This window comes from Bubalus kerabau, chromosome 2 (assembly GCF_029407905.1).
Source record: "Bubalus kerabau isolate K-KA32 ecotype Philippines breed swamp buffalo chromosome 2, PCC_UOA_SB_1v2, whole genome shotgun sequence".
Taxonomy (NCBI): Eukaryota; Metazoa; Chordata; class Mammalia; order Artiodactyla; family Bovidae; genus Bubalus; species Bubalus kerabau.
In genome coordinates, this window is record NC_073625.1 from 98,642,552 (window position 1) to 98,657,090 (window position 14,539).

Sequence of the window (14,539 nt, forward strand, 5' to 3'; positions counted from 1 at the left end):
AAAAGGAGGAAGCAACTGACAGAAGGAACAACATGGTCACAAAATAAGAAAAAGGACGGAACAAGGAGATGGGAATGGAAAGGTAGAGGACAGGAAGATCATCAGTAAAGAAGCTAGCCTGGATTGACTAGCCCTTTCGTGTAGAAGAGAAGTCAGGTAACTTTGTTCAGGTTGCTTAACTCCTCCGTTCCTTAGTTTTCCAATTCCCAAAAATAAAAAATTTCAGCCATTAAGAAGATTATGTTCACTTATATTTTTAATAACATGAAGGAATACTTAATGTTATTTTTCCTGAAATATAAGTGAGTAAAAAAGATCAATTAATTTTGGTATACTCACTCAACATATGACCGTATACTCTTGAGTTAAGCACCCAGATGAATATCAGATGTAAGATCCTGAGAGAAGGGAGCAAGCCATAGAAGAATATTCCACTTATATAAAATTCAGAAGCTGGCAAATTTAAACTGTATTGTTTAGCAATACATGTGTAAGTGCAACCTGTATAAAGAAATGCGTTTGTTTACAATTATTAAAACTTGTCATAAAAAAAAAACTCCTCAGGAAGGATTTATGGTAAAAACCCCCCCTTTCCCCGTCTTCCCATTTGCTACCCTGATATCAAGTCTAGTTGATTTCACTTACCATTGCATCTCTGAAATCAGTCCACGGCTCCTCTTTTTACTAGCTCCATCCTAATTCAGACCACCACAGTACCTGCCTGCATAATTTAACCAGTTTCTTAACACGCATCCCTGCCTTTAGTTTTGCCTCTTTTCTGTCCACTCCTCACTCCATTGCTGCCAGAGTTGATGTTGTTCAGTTGCTAAGTAGTGCCTGACTCTGTGACCCCATGGACTGCAGAATGCAGGCTCCTCTGTCCTTCACTATCTCCTGGAGTTTGCTCAGATCCATGTCTGTTAAGTCAGTGATACTATCTAACCATCTCATCCTCTGCCACCCCCCTTCTCCTGTTGCCTTCTATATCTTTGCCACCATCAGGGGCTTTTCCAATGAATTGGCTCTTTGCATCAGCATCAGGTGGCCAAAATATTAGAGCTTCAACTTCAGCATCAGTCCTTTAAATAAATATTCAGGGTTGATTTCCTTTAGGATTGACTGGTTTGATCTCCTTGCTGTTCAAGGGACTCTCAAGAATCTTCTCCAGCACGACAGTTTGAAAGCATCAGTTCTTTGACTTTTTGCCTTTTTTATGGTCCAACTTTCACATCCATCCATGACTACTGGAAAAACCATAGTTTTGACTATATCAACCTTTGTCAGCAAAGTGATGTCTTTGCTTTTTAATACACTATCTAGGTTTAATACACTAGCTAGGTTTGTCATAGCTTTTCCAAGGAGCAAGTGTCTTTTAATTTTATGGCTGCAGTCACTGTCTGCAGTGATTTGGAGCCTAAGAAAATAAAATCTGTCACTGTATCCACGTTTTTTTCCTTTCTACTTGCCATGACGTGATGGGACCAGATGCCATGATCTTTGTTTTTTTGAATATTCAGTTTTAAGCCAGGCTTTTCAGTCTTTCACCCTTATCAAGATTCTCTTCAGTTCCTCTTCACTTTCTGCCATTAGAGTGTTATCATCTGCTTATATCTGAGGTTGTTATTTCTCCCAGCAGTCTTGATTCCAGCTTGTGACTCAGTTAGCCCTGCATTTCACATAATGCAGTTTGCGTATAAGTTAAATAAGCGGGGTGACAATATATAGCCTTGTTGTATTCCTTTCCCAATTTTGAACCAGTCAGTTGTTCCATGTCCAGTTTTCTAACTGTTGCTTCTCTCCTGCATACAAGTTTCTCTGGAGGCAGGTAAGGTGGTCTGGTATTCTCATCTCTAAGAATTTTCCATAGTTTGCTGTGATCCACATAGTCAGAGGCTTTATCGTAGTCAGTGAAGCAGAAGTTCCAAAATGCAGATCTCTTAGTACTCCTACACTGAATTCTTATCATACTTAGAATAAATACACACTCCTTACCATGGCTAAGAAATTCCTGAATGATTTGGCTATTTATCTTTTGTTCTTTTTTCTCCATACCCACTTTCTTTTCCTCTCAACACTTGCCTTTCTCATGTCTTAGGCTCTGATTGAAATGTAAGAATGGGGTAAAAATTGAACATATAGCATGATGTAAAGGCAGAGTCCTTGTTCATAATGACAGGCTTTGGGATTATAAAGAAAAACATCTGAGATCAAAAATCAACACTGAGTGATGTGATTATAGGAAATATTTATTTCCTTGAAATCATACATAGTCTACTAGTGAACACTAATGAATGTGAGAAATTAAATTAGGTAAAAAATAAGAAAAGATGTTTACAAAGAATGTGTGTGATGTCAGAGTTAGGACTAATGTGTTACACATACTTATTTCCACTTCTACCAATTACTTTACCCCATGAAACTTCTCTTTAGCCTTTTTGACACATTGCATTTGAATTTCTAGAAATCATTTTATGCTCTTTCTACGATTTCTAGTGCAAACCTGATTATAGTGAGAGAATAAGAAGTAAACATTTTACTATTTGAGTTTATAATTACACTCAATGAATAAATATATTTCGAACAACTGGTATTTGAGCATTCTCTTGTTATGTTCTTAGGGAGATAGACAAAAAGTGTGCTTGGTTCCTTACTCTCCAAAATCTCTTAAGAGGACTGAGAAAACAAAGCTATTAGAAGAAGCTAGAGAATAATTGAAGTTAAAACAGTTTAATCCTAATTCAGAACTCTGGGTTTTCTGCCTCCTAATTTTATTTCTAGAATGCCTTTTTGATCAAGTTACTTGGTTCTCTAGGTAGTTATCTGTTAAAAAAAAGTAACAGAGAAATGACCACTGATTCATATACTCCAGCTGTTTCTAACTCATCAGCTCTGGTTTAAGTGATCAAACGATTCTTGGCACTGTTTCAGGAAGTTCCACCAGAGGAAGCATGAAAGCCTAAGAGGCTTGGTTTTCGAGCTTTGCCACATAGCAGTTCTTTTTTAAAGTTTTGGAAGTGAAATTGTGCTCTTCATTTTCTCTGGGAAGGTTCTCAAAGAAGATAGTTAAGCTGACTGTTGTTCAAGTACAGAAATATGCCTGTTTTGAGAATTTTGGCTTTTTTAATCACACACACAAAAGGTATACAGATGTATTGAGAGAAAGGGCAAGATTTAGCAAAGCAAAATTTGTTCAAAAGTGTGATTTTTGCAGTTGTCTAGAAATCTTGCATCGTGCTCTGTAAATTTTGATTTGTTCCTTTAGTGCTTTCTAGCATTTCAGGGTGTAATCTGGTCCCTTCATCTTTTCTACAGGTCTTAATCCTTTCTCCCCACCACCCCAGGAATATGACTTAACAGGTACAATATGATGTACAAATACTTCGAATAGGAAGTATTTCCTTAAAGTGCATCTTTGTAAACACCTCTGAAAATATTTTCATAAATAACCATTCCATGGGACTGGAAAGGTTGTATCAGCTTTAAACTTGAAAATTTTATAATTTGAATAATAAGATATAGGTTCTATATTACAGTTAAACAGGAAGTTATTTATGTATGTTCATATACGTGAATCTGTTTTATTTCAGTTTTCTCAATCTTCATGTCTCTTATTTTACCAGTTCCCCACATATTTCTTTAAATCATTTTAGAGTTTAATCTTCATCCAGAGCACTTCCTGTCTACACTGATGAATCCCTCTTGCAGGGAACGCGTTGGGCTTTCTTTCCTATCTGAGAGCTTACTTATCTATTACTTAGTCTATTAGCAAAAGCCAAGCCAGTGGGCATATGACCAGCACTTGGGGTATGGGACAGATAGTAGGAATTAAGCTATTTCAGAGTGCGAGCTCAGGAATCTCATTCATCAGTAACAGCACAGGTTGTGTGTGGTCCACAGCTTTGCATGCCCCAGTATTGCCTGAAACTTACTGACCTTTTATGACCTTGCCTCCTTAACACAACCCTCAATACCTTCAGCTTCCAGACATTATCCACTCTTGGGAATCTGCCAATTTCCTAAAGGTTAATGCCATTCCGGATGGATTTTTTTTTCCCCATAGTCATAGGAGAGAATCATAGATTGAGTATAGAATCACATCATTAGCTTTCAAGGTATATTTCCCTTCTCCTTGGTGCTTGTAAGTTCTAAAAGAAGCCTTTTTAAAAACTATAATGCCTATCTAAAAAGAAAGGGAAAAAAGCACCAAACTTAGATAGCATTCTTCATTTTTCATAGGACAGTGAAAAAAGTTATAAAAAGAATGAAAAAGATAAAAATCTGGGTGGTAGTGCAAGTCCAATAAAAGAGGCTTATTAGAAAAACTTGCATTACGAGGCAGAAACAGCAGCTTAAACGTGAGTGGGGCGAGCAGGAGGCATTTGAGAAGCATTTGGAATTCCCTGCTCCTCCAAATTTTATTCTGCATTGATGAACAAATGTATTTGCAGACTTTCCACTATATGCTAAAACCACCTGATTTCAAGAAAGAAAACCCAGTTCAAATCTTTCCTTTTTAAGCTTACTTAGCAGACAAGATGCTTGGCCTCTATGGAGTTTAGTGCCTTTATATAATGTTTACCTCAGTGGTTTTTCTCTTAAATAGAAATATATTGTAAAATATGCGTGCTAAATTCCATCAGTAGAATTTTGTATATTATAGACCCATCGTAGGTGTCTGTGTAATTCAAAGGGACCTGCTAAATCTTTGACAAATTTTGACTTTCAGATCTCAGAGCTCTTAGAGCTAGAGAGATGGTACAGGATAATAGAAATATACCTGTTCTCTGGGAAAGTTATCAGACTAAGAAGAACATGAAAGTAAATGATATATGTAATCTGATTTGAGAGGATATATTTCTACAAAATAGAACCGTTCAGCTTCAGCTTCTTCAGTGTTACGGTCAGGGCATAGATTTGGATTACTGGGATATTAAATGGTTTGCCTTGGAAACGAAGAGAGATCATTCTGTTGTTTTTGAGATCACATCCAAGTACTGCATTTCGGAATCATATGTTGACTATGATGGTTACTCCATTTCTTCTAAGGGATTCCTGCCCACAGTAGTAGATATAATGGTCATCTGAGTGAAATTCACCCATTCCAGTCCATTTTAGTTCACTGATTCCTAAAATGTGGATGTTCACTCTTGCCATCTCCTGTTTGACCACTTCAATTTGCCTTGATTTGTGGACCTAACACTTCAGGTTCCTGTGCAATATTGCTCTTTACAGCATCAGGCCATGCTTCCATCACCAGTCACATCCACAGCTGGGCATTGTTTTTGCTTTGGCTCCATCTCTTCATTATTTCTGAAGTTATTTCTCCACTGATCTCCAGTAGCATATTGGGCACCTACCAGCCTGGGGAGTTCCTCTTTCAGTGTCCTATCTTTTTGCCTTTTCATACTGTTCATGGGGATCTCAAGGCAAGAATACTGAAGTGGTTTGCCATTCCGTTCTCCAGTGGATCACATTTTGTCAGAACTCTGCACCATGATCTGTCTGTCTTGGGTGGCCCCACACGGCATGGCTTAGTTTCGTTGAGTCAGACAAGGCTGTGGTCCGTGTGATCAGATTGGCTAGTTGTCTGTGATTGTGGTTTCAGTCTGTCTGCCCTCTCAGCGCCTACCGTCATTCTGGGGTTTCTCTTACCTTGGACGTGGGGTATCTGCTCATGGCCACCGCTCCTGACCTTGGATGTGGGGTATCTCCTCTCGGCCACTCGCCACTCCAGCACTGCATAGTTAAAAGATGATGCTGTGAAAGTGCTGCACTCAATATGCCAGCAAATCTGGAAAACTCAGCAGTGGCCACAGGACTGGAAAAGGTCAGTTTTCACTCCAGTACCAAAGAAAGGCAATGCCAAAGAATGCTCAAACTACCTCACAATTGCAATTATGTCACAAGCTAGTAAAGTAATGCTCAAAATCCTCCAAGCCAGGCTTCAGCAATACGTGAAACATGAACTTCCAGATGTTCAAGCTGGTTTTAGAAAAGTCAGAGGAACCAGAGATCAAATTGCCGACATCCACTGGATCATCGAAAAAGCAAGAGAGTTCCAGAAAAACATCTATTTCTGTTTTATTGACTATGCCAAAGCCTTTGACTGTGTGGATCACAATAAACTGTGGAAAATTCTGAAAGAGATGGGAATACCACACCACCTGACCTGCTTCTTGAGAAATCTGTATGCAGGTCAGGAAGCAACTGTTAGAACTGCACATGGAGCAACAGGCTGGTTCCAAATAGGAAAAGGAGTACGTACAAGGCTGTGTATTGTCGCCCTGCTTATTTAACTTATATGCAGAGTACATCATTAGAAACCCTGGGCTGGAGGAAGCACAAGCTGGAATCCAGATTGCTGGGAGAAATATCAATAACCTCAGATATGCAGATGACACCACCCTTACGGCAGAAAGTGAAGAGGAACTAAAAAGCCTCTTGATGAAAGTGAAAGAGGAGAGTGAAAAAGTTGGCTTAAAGTTCAACATTCAGAAAACTAAGATCATGGCATCCGGTCCATCACTTCATGGCAAATATATGGGGAAACAGTGGAAACAGTGGCTGACTTTATTTTTTTGGGCTCCCAAGTCACTGCAGTTGGTGATTGAAGCCATGAAATTAAAAGACGCTTAGTACTTAGAAGGAAAGTTATGACCAACCTAGACAGCATATTAAAAATCAGAGACACTACTTTGCCAACAAAGTTCCATCTAGTCAAGGCTATGGTTTCCCCAGTAGTCATGTATGGATGTGACAGTTGGACTACAAAGCAAGCTGAGTGCCAAAGAATTGATGCTTTTGAACTGTGGTGTTGGAGAAGACTCTTGAGAGTCCTTGGAATGCAGGAAGATCCAACCAGTCCATCCTAAAGGAGATTGGTTCTGAGTGTTCATTGGAAGGACTGATATTGAAGCTGAAACTCTAATACTTTGGCCACCTGATATGAAGAGATGACTCATTTGAAAAGACCCTGATGCTGGGAAAGATTGGAGGCAGGAGGAGAAGGGGACGACAGAGGATGAGATGATTGGATGGCATCACCAACTCAATTGACATGAATTTGCGTAAACTCCGGGAGTTAATGATGGACAGGGAGGCCTGGCATGCTGAGGTCCATTGGGTCACAAAGAGTTGGACATGATTGGGCAACTGAACTGAATTGATTTCTACAAAATATGATTTACTTATTTTATAAGGAACTAAAAATCAGTCAATGTTTTACTTGTTAGTAATTGTTCACAGTTAAAAGGAGGACACAAATCCCATACGTTAATAACATTCTATTTATTTTAAAGGGTGTTAATACTAATCGAATATTTCCTTGAGGCCAGAGTACTTTACTATAGGTAATTGAAATATTGTAATAAGATTTCAAGTAGATAAAAGGAGAATATTTGAATGTATGTGGTGAGGAGAATCTTTGGCCTTAATAATCATTATGGTACAGAAAAATGTTTCTTCAAATTTTTTTGGCATTGCATATATAATTTAATTTTGATTATATGGTAGCTATGACTGTGGCTTTATATTAAAGAGATTAACTCCATCACAAAGTTAATACTCAGCTCAGTATGACTTTGATATTTGGGAAGACTTACAAACCCATGGACCTGCAATATGTAATCTACTTACTATACTTTTTTTTTTTCTTAGTGTTGTGCATTAAAAAACTGTTAAGATCACCAAGTGTTTTCTGAGAGAGTACTGATACTTTAAAATATCTTAAAATGATTTTTAGTGTAATAGCTGTCTTAGCGTTGAATAGAACGTTCAGTTTTATTGTTTCTTGAAGTCTAATAATGCTAGGAAACCTTAGGGGAGTTTGACACATTTAAAGGTACATTTTTGCATACAACCTAAAGTTTTACTTTAAAGTTTATTTATTTTGCTGTATTACCAGTATGCACAATCTCAGGTTTTATTGACAAGAGGGGCATATGGAATTTTCAGGAGGCCTCCCTCCCCCAAGTAACTTATCCAAATAGATATGTTTAGATTTATCAAAATAATAATCCGATTTAGGGAATTGAAGGAGTATTATTTGATCATTGATCCTGAGTTCCTTCCTATGCAAGTACCTTAAAGGACTAACAATTTCTGTTAATTTGTGCCATACAGTTTATGAGAGTGTTTGTGTTTTTTTTTCAGATTAATGTTAGAAAGTTCTCTCAGCATTGTACTTTTCAAAGACCTCTATATGGAAAAAATAGAAGCATGATATTTGGGGGAATATTTATTATGGGACTATGTTTAATCATAGGTTCACATTTCTTAAAGCTAATTATTTGAAATTAGAGACTTTGGTATTTTGCTAAATCTTTTAACACCCTTTTGGTAGTTCAAGGCATTTGGTCTGTGGCAGTTTTAATAGTTGTTGTCAATTAATCAACCAATATTTTCATCTGACACTGACCTTGTGCTAGGCACTTAGCTGGATATTATGAGATTAACAAAGCCCCTTGAGCTCATCAATAAATTTTAAGTGATGATGACCCTAAGGCATGCATATCTTTTGTCTTAAAAACTGAATATTGGGCATATTCAGGAAAGTGGATACTGAAGCATCAACCCCTGGGTGTTTGCTTTTTATTTCTCCAGCCAGTTGTCAGGGAAGTAATCAATACTCCACTAAATCCGAATCACTTTTGGTGACTCACGATTATCATTATCTAAAGAGAGAGGTTTTTAGAGGAAGCTTAGTGGCAAAGAAAACCTTGAAGGAGGAGACCAAAAAACTTGTTTGAAAACTTTCAGCTGATCTTTCAACATTTATTGAGTGCAACACAATGTAACTACGAGATTCTTGGGCTGTAAGGATGAGCAAAACGTGGAATTTCTTTTGTGGAATCTTACAGGGTAATGAGGTCCGTGTCACAGCTGAGAGTCATCAGCACACAGTATTCTAACAGTGGCACGTGCAGGAAACACACTCATTGCAGCCTGACTCTTCTTGAGGCAAATAGGTAAACTGAGATGTCCAGCAATCCCTTTGAGTGAAAAAAAGAGGTTTTTAGATTTAGACACATGGTATAGAGAAAATAATGTAGATGAAAAGCTAAAAACGTTTATCCAAAGGAACTCAGAAATAATATGGCATGAGCATGAAAGCATGATTTGCCACAGGAACAGGATTGTAGTTAGTAGTTGAAAGCAACATTTTGTTGGGCTCTGATACTTTCAGAGGTAAATGATTTTCATTGTGCCTGTTTCAGGTCACCAATGAGAGCTGATTAAATTGATCACATTCCCCCACCCCCGCACCCCCTGGATCAGTTCGCTTCAGTCACTCAGTCGTGTCCAATTCTTTGCGACCCCATGGATCTCACAGCACGCCAAGCCTCCCTGTCCACTACCAACTCCTGGAGTCCACCCACATCCATGTCCATTGAGTTGATGATGCCATCCAACCATCTCATCCTCTGTCATCCCCTTCTCCTGCCCTTAGTCTTTCCCAGCATCAGGGTCTTTTCAAATGAGTCAGCTCTTCACATCAGGTGACCAAAGTATTGGAGTTTTAGCTTCAACATTAGTCCTTCCAGTGAACACTCAGGACTGATCTCCTTTAGGATGGACTGGTTGGCTCTCCTTGCAGTCCAAGGGACTCTCAAGAGTCTTCTCCAACACCACAGTTCAAAAGCATCAATTCTTTGGCACTCAGCTTTCTGTATAGTCCAATTCTCACATCCATATCTGGCTACTGGAAAAACCATAGCCTTGACGAGATGGAACTTTGTTGGTAAAGTAAATGTCTCTGCTTTTTAATATGCTGTCTAGATTGGTCATAACTTTCCTTCCAGGTAATAAGCGTCTTTTAATTTCATGGCTACAGTCACAATATGCAGTGATTTTGGAGCCCCCAAAAATAAAGTCAGCCACGGTTTCCACTTTTTCCCCATCTATTTGCCATGAAGTGATGGGACTGGATGCCATGATCTTAGTTTTTTGAATGTTGAGCCAAGAAAAAGAAATGCAAAAAATCAAAATGGCTGTCTGAGGAGGCCTTGCAGATAGCTGTGAAAAGAGAAACAAAAAGCAAAGGAGAAAAGGGAAGATATACCCATTTGAATGCAGAGTTCCAAAGAATAGCAAGGAGAGATAAGAAAGCCTTCCTCAGTGATCAGTACAAAAAATAGAGGAAAACAATAGAATGGGAAAGACTAGAGATCTCTTCAAGAAAATTAGAGATATCAACAGAACATTTCATGCAAAGATGGGCTCAATAAAGGACAGAAATGGTATGGACTTAACAGAAGCAGACGATATTAAGAAGAGGTGGCAAGAATGCACAGAACTGTACAAAAAAGCTCTTCACGACCCAGATAATCACGATGGTGTGTTCACTCAACTAGAGCCAGACATCCTGGAATGTGAAGTCAAGGTGGGCCTTAGGAAGCATTATTATGAACAAAGCTAGTGGAGATGATGGAATTCCAGTTGAGCTATTTCAAATCCTGAAAGATGACGCTGTGAAAGTGCTGCACTCAATATGCCAGCAAATTTGGAAAACTCAACATTGGCCACAGGACAGGAAAAGATGAGTTTTCATTCCAATCCCAAAGAAAGGCAGTGCCAAAGAATGCTCAAACTACCACACAGTTGCACTCATCTCACACACTAGTAAAGTAATGCTTAAAATCCTCCAAGCCAGGCTTCAGCAATATATGAACCGTGAACTTCCAGAAATTCAAGCTGGTTTTAGAAAAGGCAGAGGAACCGGAGATCAAATTGCCAATATCTGCTGGATCATCAAAAAAGCAAGAGAGTTCCAGAAAAACATCTGTTTCTGCTTTATTGACTATGCCAAAGCCTTTGACTGTGTGGATCACAATAAACTGTGGAAAATTCTGAAAGAGATGGGAATACCACACCACCTGACCTGCCTCTTGAGAAACTTGTATGCAGGTCAGGAAGCAACAGTTGGAACTGGACATGGAACAACAGACTGGTTCCAAAGAGGAAAAGGAGTTCGTCGAGGCTGTATATGGTCGCCCTGCTTATTTAACTTGCATGCAGAGTACATCATTAGAAACGCTGGGCTGGATGAATCACAAGCTGGAATCAAGACTGTCGGGAGAAAGATCAATAACCTCATATATGCAGATTACACCACCCTTATGGCAGAAAGTGAAGAAGAGCTAAAGAGCCTCTTGATGAAAGTGAAAGAGGAGAGTAAAAAAGTTGGCTTAAAGCTCAACATTCAGAAAACTAAGATCATGGCATCCCTGGATCAGATAGCAATTATTAAATAGATACAGAGTAGACCCCAAATTTTATTACAGGCCAGGTTTTTGCAGTTCTTCTTAGTATTCCTTTAGGCACCTGATTAAATTTTTAAATGTTTGATTTTCTTGGGCTAAATCCACTGCCCCCCATCTCCATCCCTCATCTAATAGCTGAAAATTTTTCATAGTATTTCAGACCTTCATTTTGTTTCTTTGTTCTATTGCACAGTATTCTCTTCCAGCAACCAGCTTTCGTCTTCTTCGTCTTCTTCCCTGAAGGCGCTGACTTCTGTCAGTCTCACTATGTCAAATTCTCAGCTCTTTACGTCTCATCATTGGGGTGCTTCATAGACCTGAGGCCCTGCAGGCTAACTAAAGAGAATGTGGGTGATGCGGGTGTTGATGACTATGGTGAGGCTAGAGATGGTTCTAATATTACGCTCATTTCTAGAGAGGCAGTGAACAGTTAACAGTATAGTTCACAGTGTGAGCCCCCAGTCAGGCTCCTGAGCCTCATTGCAAGCTGTTTCACTTCCTAGATCTGTGACCCTAGGCAGATTGTCTTACCTTCCTAGGATGGTCTTTCCTGATTCATAAAACAGGAGTGATAATAATAGTATCCACTGTGCCATAGAATCGTTAGGAAAATTAGATGAATTAAGATGCATCACGTAATGGACTCAAAATATGTTAGTTGTTATTATTTAGTAAACTCAAGTTTGTTACTGGTGGGGTGCTAAAGATTGCTAAGGTGCTGTCCCTCTTAATCTCCACAACAACCTTATTGGTGCTTGTTAATACCTTTTACAGATGAGGAAATTGAGCTTTAGAAAAGTTAAATAACTTGCCCAGGGTCTGGATTCAACCTCTGATCTGTGCTATTCCAGGACACCTGCTCTTCGGATTAAAACCCTGATGTCCATGGGAAACACAGAACAGAGCAGGACTGCCTGCCGCTACAGCTTCTCACTGCAGTTTTTATTGATTTTACCAGCAGTTTCAGAGGGGCAAGTGCACGTACCAGGGAATTTTGTGGGACTGTCTGTCTGCAGAATTGAGTTCTAGGTCTGGCTTTCATTTGTGATCTTGAGCAAATCACTTAAGTACCTTTGAAGGTCAGTTTTTATAATCTGTAGGAAATAATAGTAAAATTGCTTAAAGGGTTAAGTGAAACTATGATAATACTAACCACATAATAACTCATGCAACAGAATAAGTTTATCCTATGGATGTTTTAAATAGAGCAGGTACTATCAGTTAACTTTTTAAAACCTTATCTCCCCTTTGATGCTGTTTGAATTTTATTTGCTACTTTTCAAAGTGTAAGGTTTGTTTTGTTCTTCTGGGACTGAACCTATGGTTCTAGGGCAACTCAATGGACCAGTAGCCTAGGAACTGAAGTTCTGAACTACCAAGCACCATAATAATAAAAACATTTAGGGAGCATATAATTAATAAAAGCAACATATTTCTGTGTAGTGGTAGTTGGGAGGGTGATGGGTTTGGTAATAAAATGAATAAGGATCATATCTGAAAGATATGTTAGAAAGGAGACTGAGGTTTGTTACAATAGCAGATTGAGGTTTTGGATGGAACACATAGAGTTATGTCTTTCTATGTATTACTCAGCCATCCAGCAGTATCAATGATCCAGAACTCATATGGCCCCTGGAAATAAATGTCAGAGACATTACTTTGCCAATACAGGTCCGTCTAGTCAAGGCTCTGGTTTTTCCTGTGGTCATGTATGGATGTGAGAGTTGGACTGTGAAGAAGGCTGAGCACCGAAGAATTGATGATTTTGAACTGTGGTGTTGGAGAAGACTCTTGAGAGTCCCTTGGACTGCAAGGAGATCCAACCAGTCCATTCTGAAGGAGATCAGCCCTGGGATTTCTTTGGAAGGAATAATACTAAAGCTGAAACTCCAATACTTTGGCCACCTCATGCGAAGAGTTGACTCATTGGAAAAGACTCTGATGCTGGGAAGGATTGGGGGCAGGAGGAGAAGGGGATGACAGAGGATGAGATGTCTGGATGGCATCACTGACTCGATGGACGTGAGTCTGAGTGAACTCTGGGAGTTGGTGATGGACAAGGAGGCCTGGCGTGCTGTGATTCATGGGGTCGCAAAGAGTTGGACATGACTGAGCAACTGAACTGAACTGAACTGAACTTAATGTGTGAATTTTATAGAAGACATCTATCTCTTACTTAAACCATTTTTATCAGAATTAAAAAAAAAAACAGATCTAGTTAGCTTTTTTGGCTGATTTCCACAATTAGAATGAAGAGAGGAGCTTCATTCAAGCACTCATAATGAGAACATATGTTTTCTTGGTGTGAAAATTTCAAGTAAAGCATGTTCACTTCTGTGAACACATCTCTGTTTTGTGAGATAGTTTAAGAAAGTGAGATTAACTTATTTTTATAGGGGAGAAAGTTGGAGCTCACGGTGTTTTAGAACCTTGACTTAGGGACTGGTAGCTTATGATTCCTGGACCAGGAATTGAATCCACATCCCCCACTTGCTGGCAGAAATGCAAAATGCCAAACAGGAAGAGCAGGAAAAGCCTAGGTTAAGGGCATCATATGAATTCTCTGCAGAATTTGTGTTAATAATTATCTGGGAAACACTAATAAGTGGTTAAATCATGATGGTGTAGTCTAAGAAGAGGTCCCCTATTTTGAGAAGATTTGCATTTATAGTAGCTTTAAATTAGGAGACAGAACTGTTGTGGTACTCAACGGACATAACCACAGATAACTGGAAAATTAAGTTGTTCCAGGTGGCTTGTTTCCTGAGGTTCTAGATTGCTGTTCTTTCTGTTTTATTTATTTTTAAATTCTGTAGTAATAATTGGAAGGTGCTATGAGATGGAAGAAAGGTGCATAATTGTCATTGGTTGTAAATATTAACATTTCTTCATAAAATTAGCATAGCATAGCCTTTTAAAATCTATTTACTTGAATCAAATACTGTAGCTGTTTAGGGCTTCCCTAGTAGCTCAGACAGTAAAGAATCTGCCTGCAATTCAGGAGACCCAGGTTCAATCCCTGAGTTGGGAAGATCCCCTGGAGAGGAGAATGGCTATGCACTACAGTATTCTTGCCTGGGAAATCCCACGGACAGAGGAACCTGGTGGACTATAGTCCATGAGATCATAAAGAGCTGGATATGACTGAGTGTCTAACACTTAAAACCTACCACTATCCATTTGAAACTACTCTTTAACAGTCAGATTTTAAAGTTTTTTTTTTTTTTTTGTATCCTTGAGGTCTTTATTACTATACTTTTCCCACTAAATTTTATCCT

At 38.9% G+C, this 14,539-nt stretch overlaps 1 protein-coding gene across 16 annotated transcripts in view; it reads left to right on the forward strand.

The window, feature by feature from the left end:
• Positions 1 to 14,539, forward strand: part of BBX (BBX high mobility group box domain containing) — a 295,437-nt gene that overhangs the window by 65,214 nt on the left and 215,684 nt on the right. The gene's annotated exons all lie outside the window — the stretch shown is intronic.